Below are 12,609 nucleotides of genomic sequence, written 5' to 3'. Positions count from 1 at the left end.
GTCTATCTCATTTACAGCTATTATAAAGACAATGTTTCTGAAGGAAGGATACGTTAGGAAAGTGCAAAGTTTCTGGCAGTGATGTTGTATTGCTTATGAGCAATATGTTCCTGTTGCAATGGAAGGCAGACTGCTTTTGATTCAGTTGCATGCTGTATTAGATACATAGGTTCAACTTGGGTCAAATACTAAGATTAAAGCATCGGCCAAAAATAAACATTCCTCACATGCATAATGTTCCTTGTTTGAATAAGAAAGTAAAAAATGCGACTCTGGGGGGATTCGAACCCGCAACCTTTGAATGACTTTGCCAATTCACTTAGAAGTCCAACGGGCTATCCATTGCGCCACAGAGCCAGATGACAATCAACTTGCGTACATCAGGGGATGATCGAGGTTTTGTCAATCCAGTGTTTACTTCACATCATATTATCAAGCCTTCTGGGATACAAGAAAGAATAATTGTTTTCTGAAACATAAAATGTCTGTAGAAGAATCACACTTCTGGGTGAAACCTTGAACTACACCTTTGTTCCTTTAGGGATAAATTCGGAGAATAGGGTATTACTGTATTTTCTTGCAAACTGAATACGTTTGGACAACAATTCCATACCTTAATAAAAAAGAACTGGATAAAAAGTGCAGCCATACAATTGGTTAACAATACAAAAACACAAAGAGAATATACCATAAATAGCTTTGAAAGAAGATTTTACTTTATATGTCGCTAGAAACAAATGTCTGAGTGTAGGGTGTCGTGTTTTTGGTCTATCTCATTTACAGCTATTATAAAGACAATGTTTCTGAAGGAAGGATACATTAGGAAAGTGCAAAGTTTCTGGCAGTGATGTTGTATTGCTTATGAGCAATATGTTCCTGTTGCAATGGAAGGCAGACTGCTTTTGATTCAGTTGCATGCTGTATTAGATACATAGGTTCAACTTGGGTCAAATACTAAGATTAAAGCATCGGCCAAAAATAAACATTCCTCACATGCATAATGTTCCTTCTTTGAATTAGAAAGTATAAAATGCGACTCTGGTGGGATTCGAACCCACAACCTTTGAATGACTTTGCCAATTCACTTAGAAGTCCAACGCGCTATCCATTGCGCCACAGATCCAGATGAAAATCAACTTGCGTACATTAAGGGGTGATCGAAGTTTTGTCAATCCAGTGTTTACTTCACATCATATTATCAAGCCTTCTGGGATACAAGAAAGAATAATTGTTTTCTGAAACGTAAAATGTCTGTAGAAGAATCACACTTCTGGGTGAAACCTTGAACTACACCTTTGTTCCTTTAGGGATAAATTCGGAGAATAGGGTATTACTGTATTTTCTTGCAAACTGAATACGTTTGGACAACAATTCCATACCTTAATAAAAAAGAACTGGATAAAAAGTGCAGCCATACAATTGGTTAACAATACAAAAACACAAAGAGAATATACCATAAATAGCTTTGATAGAAGATTTTACTTTATATGTCGCTAGAAACAAATGTCTGAGTGTAGGGTGTCGTGTTTTTGGTCTATCTCATTTACAGCTATTATAAAGACAATGTTTCTGAAGGAAGGATACATTAGGAAAGTGCAAAGTTTTTGGCAGTGATGTTGTATTCCTTATGAGCAATATGTTCCTGTTGCAATGGAAGGCAGACTGCTTTTGATTCAGTTGCATGCTGTATTAGATACATAGGTTCAACTTGGGTCAAATACTAAGATTAAAGCATCGGCCAAAAATAAACATTCCTCACATGCATAATGTTCCTTGTTTGAATAAGAAAGTAAAAAATGCGACTCTGGTGGGATTCGAACCCGCAACCTTTGAATGACTTTGCCAATTCACTTAGAAGTCCAACGCGCTATCCATTGCGCCACAGAGCCAGATGACAATCAACTTGCGTACATCAGGGGATGATCGAGGTTTTGTCAATCCAGTGTTTACTTCACATCATATTATCAAGCCTTCTGGGATACAAGAAAGAATAATTGTTTTCTGAAACATAAAATGTCTGTAGAAGAATCACACTTCTGGGTGAAACCTTGAACTACACCTTTGTTCCTTTAGGGATAAATTCGGAGAATAGGGTATTACTGTATTTTCTTGCAAACTGAATACGTTTGGACAACAATTCCATACCTTAATAAAAAAGAACTGGATAAAAAGTGCAGCCATACAATTGGTTAACAATACAAAAACACAAAGAGAATATACCATAAATAGCTTTGAAAGAAGATTTTACTTTATATGTCGCTAGAAACAAATGTCTGAGTGTAGGGTGTCGTGTTTTTGGTCTATCTCATTTACAGCTATTATAAAGACAATGTTTCTGAAGGAAGGATACATTAGGAAAGTGCAAAGTTTCTGGCAGTGATGTTGTATTGCTTATGAGCAATATGTTCCTGTTGCAATGGAAGGCAGACTGCTTTTGATTCAGTTGCATGCTGTATTAGATACATAGGTTCAACTTGGGTCAAATACTAAGATTAAAGCATCGGCCAAAAATAAACATTCCTCACATGCATAATGTTCCTTGTTTGAATTAGAAAGTATAAAATGCGACTCTGGTGGGATTCGAACCCACAACCTTTGAATGACTTTGCCAATTCACTTAGAAGTCCAACGCGCTATCCATTGCGCCACAGATCCAGATGAAAATCAACTTGCGTACATTAAGGGGTGATCGAAGTTTTGTCAATCCAGTGTTTACTTCACATCATATTATCAAGCCTTCTGGGATACAAGAAAGAATAATTGTTTTCTGAAACATAAAATGTCTGTAGAAGAATCACACTTCTGGGTGAAACCTTGAACTACACCTTTGTTCCTTTAGGGATAAATTCGGAGAATAGGGTATTACTGTATTTTCTTGCAAACTGAATACGTTTGGACAACAATTCCATACCTTAATAAAAAAGAACTGGATAAAAAGTGCAGCCATACAATTGGTTAACAATACAAAAACACAAAGAGAATATACCATAAATAGCTTTGAAAGAAGATTTTACTTTATATGTCGCTAGAAACAAATGTCTGAGTGTAGGGTGTCGTGTTTTTGGTCTATCTCATTTACAGCTATTATAAAGACAATGTTTCTGAAGGAAGGATACATTAGAAAAGTGCCAAGTTTCTGGTAGTGATGTTGTATTGCTTATGAGCAATATGTTCCTGTTGCAATGGAAGGCAGACTGCTTTTGATTCAGTTGCATGCTGTATTAGATACATAGGTTCAACTTGGGTCAAATACTAAGATTAAAGGCCAAAAATAAACATTCCTCACATGCATAATGTTCCTTGTTTGAATAAGAAAGTAAAAAATGCGACTCTGGTGGGATTCGAACCCACAACCTTTGAATGACTTTGACAACTCACTTAGAAGTCCAACGCGCTATCCATTGCGCCACAGAGCCAGATGACAATCAACTTGCGTACATCAGGGGATGATCGAGGTTTTGTCAATCCAGTGTTTACTTCACATCATATTATCAAGCCTTCTGGGATACAAGAAAGAATAATTGTTTTCCGAAACATAAAATGTCTGTAGAAGAATCACACTTCTGGGTGAAACCTTGAACTACACCTTTTTTCCTTTAGGGATAAATTCGGAGAATAGGGTATTACAGTATTTTCTTGCCAAGTGAATTGGTTTGGACAACAATTCCATACCTTAATAAAAAATAACTGGATAAAAAGTGCAGACATACAATTGGTTAACAATACAAAAACACAAAGAGAATATACCATAAATAGCTTTGAAAGAAGATTTTACTTTATATGTCGCTAGAAACAAATGTCTGAGCGTAGGGTGTCGTGTTTTGGTCTATCTCATTTACAGCTATTATAAAGACAATGTTTCTGAAGGAAGGATACATTAGAAAAGTGCCAAGTTTCTGGTAGTGATGTTGTATTGCTTATGAGCAATATGTTCCTGTTGCAATGAAAGGCAGACTGCTTTTGATTCAGTTGCATGCTGTATTAGATACATAGGTTCAACTTGGGTCAAATACTAAGATTAAAGCATCGGCCAAAAATAAACATTCCTCACATGCATAATGTTCCTTGTTTGAATAAGAAAGTAAAAAATGCAACTCTGGTGGTATTCAAAGCCACAACCTTTGAATGACTTTGCCAATTCACTTAGAAGTCCAACGCGCTATCCATTCCGCCACAGATCCAGATGAAAATTAACTTGCGTACATTAAGGGATGATCAAAGTTTTGTCAATCCAGTGTTTACTTCACATCATATTATCAAGCTTTCTGGGATACAAGAAAGAATAATTGTTTTCTGAAACATAAAATGTCTGTAGAAGAATCACACTTCTGGCTGAAACCTTGAACTACACCTTTGTTCCTTTAGGGATAAATTCGGAGAATAGGGTATTACTGTATTTTCTTGCAAACTGAATACGTTTGGACAACATTTCCATACCTTAATAAAAAAGAACTGGATAAAAAGTGCAGACATGCAATTGGTTAACAATACAAAAACACAAAGAGAATATACCATAAATAGCTTTGAAAGAAGATTTTACTTTATATGTCGCTAGAAACAAATGTCTGAGTGTAGGGTGTCGTGTTTTTGGTCTATCTCATTTACAGCTATTATAAAGACAATGTTTCTGAAGGAAGGATACATTAGGAAAGTGCAAAGTTTCTGGCAGTGATGTTGTATTGCTTATGAGCAATATGTTCCTGTTGCCATGGAAGGCAGACTGCTTTTGATTCAGTTGCATGCTGTATTAGATACATAGGTTCAACTTGGGTGAAATACTAAGATTAAAGCATCGGCCAAAAATAAACATTCCTCACATGCATAATGTTCCTTATTTGAATAAGAAAGTAAAAAATGCGACTCTGGTTGGATTCGAACCCACAACCTTTGAATGACTTTGCCAATTCACTTAGAAGTCCAACGCGCTATCCATTGCGCCACAGAGCCAGATGAAAATCCACTTGCATACAGTAAGGGATGATCGAAGTTTTGTCAATCCAGTGTTTACTTCACATCACATTATCAAGCCTTCTGGGATACATGAAAGAATGATTGTTTTCTGAAACATTAAATGTCTGTAGCAAGAATCACAGTTCGGGGTGAAACCTTGAACTGCACCTTTGTTCGCTTGGGGAGAAATTCAGAGAATAGGGTATTACAGTATTTTCTTGCCAAGTGAATTGGTTTGGACAACAATTTCATACCTTAATAAAAAAGAACTGGATAAAAAGTGCAGACATACAATTGGTTAACAATACAAAAACACAAAGATAGCTTTGAAAGAAGATTTTACTTTATATGTCGCTAGAAACAAATGTCTGAGTGTAGGGTGTCGTGTTTTTGGTCTATCTCATTTACAGCTATTATAAAGACAATGTTTCTGAAGGAAGGATACATTAGGAAAGTGCAAAGTTTCTGGCAGTGATGTTGTATTGCTTATGAGCAATATGTTCCTGTTGCAATGGAAGGCAGACTGCTTTTGATTCAGTTGCATGCTGTATTAGATACATAGGTTCAACTTGGGTCAAATACTAAGATTAAAGCATCGGCCAAAAATAAACATTCCTGACATGCATAATGTTCCTTGTTTGAATTAGAAAGTAAAAAATGCGACTCTGGTGGGATTCGAACCCACAACCTTTGAATGACTTTGCCAATTCACTTAGAAGTCCAACGCGCTATCCATTGCACCACAGAGCCAGACGAAAATCAACTTGCGTACATTAAGGGATGATCGAAGTTTTGTCAATCCAGTGTTTACTTCACATCATATTATCAAGCCTTCTGGGATACAAGAAAGAATAATTGTTTTCTGAAACATAAAATGTCTGTAGAAGAATCACACTTCTGGGTGAAATCTTGAACTACACCTTTGTTCCTTTAGGGATAAATTCGGAGAATAGGGTATTACTGTATTTTCTTGCAAACTGAATACGTTTGGACAACAATTCCATACCTTAATAAAAAAGAACTGGATAAAAAGTGCAGCCATACAATTGGTTAACAATACAAAAACACAAAGAGAATATACCATAAATAGCTTTGAAAGAAGATTTTACTTTATATGTCGCTAGAAACAAATGTCTGAGTGTAGGGTGTCGTGTTTTTGGTCTATCTCATTTACAGCTATTATAAAGACAATGTTTCTGAAGGAAGGATACATTAGGAAAGTGCAAAGTTTTTGGCAGTGATGTTGTATTCCTTATGAGCAATATGTTCCTGTTGCAATGGAAGGCAGACTGCTTTTGATTCAGTTGCATGTTGTATTAGATACATAGGTTCAACTTGGGTCAAATACTAAGATTAAAGCATCGGCCAAAAATAAACATTCCTCACATGCATAATGTTCCTTGTTTGAATAAGAAAGTAAAAAATACGACTCTGGTGGGATTCGAACCCACAACCTTTGAATGACTTTGCCAATTCTCTTAGAAGTCCAACACGCTATCCATTGCGCCACAGAGCCAGATGAAAATCAACTTGCGTACATTAAGGGATGATCGAAGTTTTGTCAATCCAGTGTTTACTTCACATCATATTATCAAGCCTTCTGGGATACAAGAAAGAATAATTGTTTTCTGAAACATAAAATGTCTGTAGAAGAATCACACTTCTGGGTGAAACCTTGAACTACACTTTTGTTCCTTTAGGGATAAATTCGGAGAATAGGGTATTACTGTATTTTCTTGCAAACTGAATACGTTTGGACAACAATTCCATACCTTAATAAAAAAGAACTGGATAAAAAGTGCAGCCATACAATTGGTTAACAATACAAAAACACAAAGAGAATATACCATACATAGCTTTGAAAGAAGATTTTACTTTATATGTCGCTAGAAACAAATGTCTGAGTGTAGGGTGTCGTGTTTTTGGTCTATCTCATTTACAGCTATTATAAAGACAATGTTTCTGAAGGAAGGATACATTAGGAAAGTGCAAAGTTTCTGGCAGTGATGTTGTATTGCTTATGAGCAATATGTTCCTGTTGCAATGGAAGGCAGACTGCTTTTGATTCAGTTGCATGCTGTATTAGATACATAGGTTCAACTTGGGTCAAATACTAAGATTAAAGCATCGGCCAAAAATAAACATTCCTCACATGCATAATGTTCCTTGTTTGAATTAGAAAGTAAAAAATGCGACTCTGGTGGGATTCGAACCCACAACCTTTGAATGACTTTGCCAATTCACTTAGAAGTCCAACGCGCTATCCATTGCACCACAGAGCCAGACGAAAATCAACTTGCGTACATTAAGGGATGATCGAAGTTTTGTCAATCCAGTGTTTACTTCACATCATATTATCAAGCCTTCTGGGATACAAGAAAGAATAATTGTTTTCTGAAACATAAAATGTCTGTAGAAGAATCACACTTCTGGGTGAAATCTTGAACTACACCTTTGTTCCTTTAGGGATAAATTCGGAGAATAGGGTATTACTGTATTTTCTTGCAAACTGAATACGTTTGGACAACAATTCCATACCTTAATAAAAAAGAACTGGATAAAAAGTGCAGCCATACAATTGGTTAACAATACAAAAACACAAAGAGAATATACCATAAATAGCTTTGAAAGAAGATTTTACTTTATATGTCGCTAGAAACAAATGTCTGAGTGTAGGGTGTCGTGTTTTTGGTCTATCTCATTTACAGCTATTATAAAGACAATGTTTCTGAAGGAAGGATACATTAGGAAAGTGCAAAGTTTTTGGCAGTGATGTTGTATTCCTTATGAGCAATATGTTCCTGTTGCAATGGAAGGCAGACTGCTTTTGATTCAGTTGCATGTTGTATTAGATACATAGGTTCAACTTGGGTCAAATACTAAGATTAAAGCATCGGCCAAAAATAAACATTCCTCACATGCATAATGTTCCTTGTTTGAATAAGAAAGTAAAAAATACGACTCTGGTGGGATTCGAACCCACAACCTTTGAATGACTTTGCCAATTCTCTTAGAAGTCCAACACGCTATCCATTGCGCCACAGAGCCAGATGAAAATCAACTTGCGTACATTAAGGGATGATCGAAGTTTTGTCAATCCAGTGTTTACTTCACATCATATTATCAAGCCTTCTGGGATACAAGAAAGAATAATTGTTTTCTGAAACATAAAATGTCTGTAGAAGAATCACACTTCTGGGTGAAACCTTGAACTACACTTTTGTTCCTTTAGGGATAAATTCGGAGAATAGGGTATTACTGTATTTTCTTGCAAACTGAATACGTTTGGACAACAATTCCATACCTTAATAAAAAAGAACTGGATAAAAAGTGCAGCCATACAATTGGTTAACAATACAAAAACACAAAGAGAATATACCATACATAGCTTTGAAAGAAGATTTTACTTTATATGTCGCTAGAAACAAATGTCTGAGTGTAGGGTGTCGTGTTTTTGGTCTATCTCATTTACAGCTATTATAAAGACAATGTTTCTGAAGGAAGGATACATTAGGAAAGTGCAAAGTTTCTGGCAGTGATGTTGTATTGCTTATGAGCAATATGTTCCTGTTGCAATGGAAGGCAGACTGCTTTTGATTCAGTTGTATGCTGTATTAGATACATAGGTTCAACTTGGGTCAAATACTAAGATTAAAGCATCGGCCAAAAATAAACATTCCTCACATGCATAATGTTCCTTGTTTGAATAAGAAAGTAAAAAATACAACTCTGGTGGGATTCGAACCCACAACCTTTGAATGACTTTGCCAATTCACTTAGAAGTCCAACGCGCTATCCATTGCGCCACAGAGCCAGTTGAAAATTAACTTGCGTACATTAAGGGATGATCGAAGTTTTGTCAATCCAGTGTTTACTTCACATCATATTATCAAGCCTTCTGGGATACAAGAAAGAATAATTGTTTTCTGAAACATAAAATGTCTGTAGAAGAATCACACTTCTGGGTGAAACCTTGAACTACACCTTTGTTCCTTTAGGGATAAATTCGGAGAATAGGGTATTACTGTATTTTCTTGCAAACTGAATACGTTTGGACAACAATTCCATACCTTAATAAAAAAGAACTGGATAAAAAGTGCAGCCATACAATTGGTTAACAATACAAAAACACAAAGAGAATATACCATAAATAGCTTTGAAAGAAGATTTTACTTTATATGTCGCTAGAAACAAATGTCTGAGTGTAGGGTGTCGTGTTTTTGGTCTATCTCATTTACAGCTATTATAAAGACAATGTTTCTGAAGGAAGGATACGTTAGGAAAGTGCAAAGTTTCTGGCAGTGATGTTGTATTGCTTATGAGCAATATGTTCCTGTTGCAATGGAAGGCAGACTGCTTTTGATTCAGTTGCATGCTGTATTAGATACATAGGTTCAACTTGGGTCAAATACTAAGATTAAAGCATCGGCCAAAAATAAACATTCCTCACATGCATAATGTTCCTTGTTTGAATAAGAAAGTAAAAAATGCGACTCTGGTGGGATTCGAACCCACAACCTTTGAATGACTTTGCCAATTCACTTAGAAGTCCAACGCGCTATCCATTCCGCCACAGATCCAGATGAAAATTAACTTGCGTACATTAAGGGATGATCAAAGTTTTGTCAATCCAGTGTTTACTTCACATCATATTATCAAGCTTTCTGGGATACAAGAAAGAATAATTGTTTTCTGAAACATAAAATGTCTGTAGAAGAATCACACTTCTGGCTGAAACCTTGAACTACACCTTTGTTCCTTTAGGGATAAATTCGGAGAATAGGGTATTACTGTATTTTCTTGCAAACTGAATACGTTTGGACAACATTTCCATACCTTAATAAAAAAGAACTGGATAAAAAGTGCAGACATGCAATTGGTTAACAATACAAAAACACAAAGAGAATATACCATAAATAGCTTTGAAAGAAGATTTTACTTTATATGTCGCTAGAAACAAATGTCTGAGTGTAGGGTGTCGTGTTTTTGGTCTATCTCATTTACAGCTATTATAAAGACAATGTTTCTGAAGGAAGGATACATTAGGAAAGTGCAAAGTTTCTGGCAGTGATGTTGTATTGCTTATGAGCAATATGTTCCTGTTGCCATGGAAGGCAGACTGCTTTTGATTCAGTTGCATGCTGTATTAGATACATAGGTTCAACTTGGGTGAAATACTAAGATTAAAGCATCGGCCAAAAATAAACATTCCTCACATGCATAATGTTCCTTATTTGAATAAGAAAGTAAAAAATACGACTCTGGTTGGATTCGAACCCACAACCTTTGAATGACTTTGCCAATTCACTTAGAAGTCCAACGCGCTATCCATTGCGCCACAGAGCCAGATGAAAATCCACTTGCATACAGTAAGGGATGATCGAAGTTTTGTCAATCCAGTGTTTACTTCACATCACATTATCAAGCCTTCTGGGATACATGAAAGAATGATTGTTTTCTGAAACATTAAATGTCTGTAGCAAGAATCACAGTTCGGGGTGAAACCTTGAACTGCACCTTTGTTCGCTTGGGGAGAAATTCAGAGAATAGGGTATTACAGTATTTTCTTGCCAAGTGAATTGGTTTGGACAACAATTTCATACCTTAATAAAAAAGAACTGGATAAAAAGTGCAGACATACAATTGGTTAACAATACAAAAACACAAAGATAGCTTTGAAAGAAGATTTTACTTTATATGTCGCTAGAAACAAATGTCTGAGTGTAGGGTGTCGTGTTTTTGGTCTATCTCATTTACAGCTATTATAAAGACAATGTTTCTGAAGGAAGGATACATTAGGAAAGTGCAAAGTTTCTGGCAGTGATGTTGTATTGCTTATGAGCAATATGTTCCTGTTGCAATGGAAGGCAGACTGCTTTTGATTCAGTTGCATGCTGTATTAGATACATAGGTTCAACTTGGGTCAAATACTAAGATTAAAGCATCGGCCAAAAATAAACATTCCTGACATGCATAATGTTCCTTGTTTGAATTAGAAAGTAAAAAATGCGACTCTGGTGGGATTCGAACCCACAACCTTTGAATGACTTTGCCAATTCACTTAGAAGTCCAACGCGCTATCCATTGCACCACAGAGCCAGACGAAAACCAACTTGCGTACATTAAGGGATGATCGAAGTTTTGTCAATCCAGTGTTTACTTCACATCATATTATCAAGCCTTCTGGGATACAAGAAAGAATAATTGTTTTCTGAAACATAAAATGTCTGTAGAAGAATCACACTTCTGGTTGAAACCTTGAACTACACCTTTGTTCCTTTAGGGATAAATTCGGAGAATAGGGTATTACTGTATTTTCTTGCAAACTGAATACGTTTGGACAACAATTCCATACCTTAATAAAAAAGAACTGGATAAAAAGTGCAGCCATACAATTGGTTAACAATACAAAAACACAAAGAGAATATACCATAAATAGCTTTGAAAGAAGATTTTACTTTATATGTCGCTAGAAACAAATGTCTGAGTGTAGGGTGTCGTGTTTTTGGTCTATCTCATTTACAGCTATTATAAAGACAATGTTTCTGAAGGAAGGATACATTAGGAAAGTGCAAAGTTTTTGGCAGTGATGTTGTATTCCTTATGAGCAATATGTTCCTGTTGCAATGGAAGACAGACTGCTTTTGATTCAGTTGCATGTTGTATTAGATACATAGGTTCAACTTGGGTCAAATACTAAGATTAAAGCATCGGCCAAAAATAAACATTCCTCACATGCATAATGTTCCTTGTTTGAATAAGAAAGTAAAAAATACGACTCTGGTGGGATTCGAACCCACAACCTTTGAATGACTTTGCCAATTCTCTTAGAAGTCCAACACGCTATCCATTGCGCCACAGAGCCAGATGAAAATCAACTTGCGTACATTAAGGGATGATCGAAGTTTTGTCAATCCAGTGTTTACTTCACATCATATTATCAAGCCTTCTGGGATACAAGAAAGAATAATTGTTTTCTGAAACATAAAATGTCTGTAGAAGAATCACACTTCTGGGTGAAACCTTGAACTACACTTTTGTTCCTTTAGGGATAAATTCGGAGAATAGGGTATTACTGTATTTTCTTGCAAACTGAATACGTTTGGACAACAATTCCATACCTTAATAAAAAAGAACTGGATAAAAAGTGCAGCCATACAATTGGTTAACAATACAAAAACACAAAGAGAATATACCATACATAGCTTTGAAAGAAGATTTTACTTTATATGTCGCTAGAAACAAATGTCTGAGTGTAGGGTGTCGTGTTTTTGGTCTATCTCATTTACAGCTATTATAAAGACAATGTTTCTGAAGGAAGGATACATTAGGAAAGTGCAAAGTTTCTGACAGTGATGTTGTATTGCTTATGAGCAATATGTTCCTGTTGCAATGGAAGGCAGACTGCTTTTGATTCAGTTGCATGCTGTATTAGATACATAGGTTCAACTTGGGTCAAATACTAAGATTAAAGCATCGGCCAAAAATAAACATTCCTCACATGCATAATGTTCCTTGTTTGAATAAGAAAGTAAAAAATACGACTCTGGTGGGATTCGAACCCACAACCTTTGAATGACTTTGCCAATTCACTTAGAAGTCCAACGCGCTATCCATTGCGCCACAGAGCCAGATGACAATCAACTTGCGTACATCAGG

At 36.0% G+C, this 12,609-nt stretch overlaps 9 non-coding genes across 9 annotated transcripts; all 9 read right to left on the bottom strand.

Moving 5' to 3' along the window:
- Positions 1-3,326: 3,326 nt before the first annotated feature.
- TRNAR-UCU (transfer RNA arginine (anticodon UCU)) lies at positions 3,327-3,416 on the bottom strand. Its single transcript is given in 2 exon segments — positions 3,327-3,362; positions 3,380-3,416. It is a non-coding gene; the product is annotated as a tRNA-Arg (tRNA).
- Positions 3,417-5,610: 2,194 nt separating this feature from the next.
- Positions 5,611-5,700, bottom strand: TRNAR-UCU (transfer RNA arginine (anticodon UCU)). Its single transcript is given in 2 exon segments — positions 5,611-5,646; positions 5,664-5,700. It is a non-coding gene; the product is annotated as a tRNA-Arg (tRNA).
- A 676-nt stretch (positions 5,701-6,376) lies between these two features.
- On the bottom strand, positions 6,377-6,466 carry TRNAR-UCU (transfer RNA arginine (anticodon UCU)). The gene is given in 2 exon segments: positions 6,377-6,412; positions 6,430-6,466. It is a non-coding gene; the product is annotated as a tRNA-Arg (tRNA).
- A 676-nt stretch (positions 6,467-7,142) lies between these two features.
- TRNAR-UCU (transfer RNA arginine (anticodon UCU)) lies at positions 7,143-7,232 on the bottom strand. Its single transcript is given in 2 exon segments — positions 7,143-7,178; positions 7,196-7,232. It is a non-coding gene; the product is annotated as a tRNA-Arg (tRNA).
- A 676-nt stretch (positions 7,233-7,908) lies between these two features.
- Positions 7,909-7,998, bottom strand: TRNAR-UCU (transfer RNA arginine (anticodon UCU)). The gene is given in 2 exon segments: positions 7,909-7,944; positions 7,962-7,998. It is a non-coding gene; the product is annotated as a tRNA-Arg (tRNA).
- A 676-nt stretch (positions 7,999-8,674) lies between these two features.
- Positions 8,675-8,764, bottom strand: TRNAR-UCU (transfer RNA arginine (anticodon UCU)). Its single transcript is given in 2 exon segments — positions 8,675-8,710; positions 8,728-8,764. It is a non-coding gene; the product is annotated as a tRNA-Arg (tRNA).
- Positions 8,765-10,959: 2,195 nt separating this feature from the next.
- Positions 10,960-11,049, bottom strand: TRNAR-UCU (transfer RNA arginine (anticodon UCU)). Its single transcript is given in 2 exon segments — positions 10,960-10,995; positions 11,013-11,049. It is a non-coding gene; the product is annotated as a tRNA-Arg (tRNA).
- A 676-nt stretch (positions 11,050-11,725) lies between these two features.
- Positions 11,726-11,815, bottom strand: TRNAR-UCU (transfer RNA arginine (anticodon UCU)). The gene is given in 2 exon segments: positions 11,726-11,761; positions 11,779-11,815. It is a non-coding gene; the product is annotated as a tRNA-Arg (tRNA).
- A 676-nt stretch (positions 11,816-12,491) lies between these two features.
- TRNAR-UCU (transfer RNA arginine (anticodon UCU)) lies at positions 12,492-12,581 on the bottom strand. The gene is given in 2 exon segments: positions 12,492-12,527; positions 12,545-12,581. It is a non-coding gene; the product is annotated as a tRNA-Arg (tRNA).
- Positions 12,582-12,609: the final 28 nt, after the last annotated feature.

The sequence above is a fragment of the Ambystoma mexicanum genome, assembly GCF_040938575.1.
Source record: "Ambystoma mexicanum isolate Mex_15411 chromosome 12 unlocalized genomic scaffold, UKY_AmexF1_1 Mex_chr12_unloc.1, whole genome shotgun sequence".
Taxonomy (NCBI): Eukaryota; Metazoa; Chordata; class Amphibia; order Caudata; family Ambystomatidae; genus Ambystoma; species Ambystoma mexicanum.
This window is presented reverse-complemented; position numbering and strand designations above follow the sequence as displayed.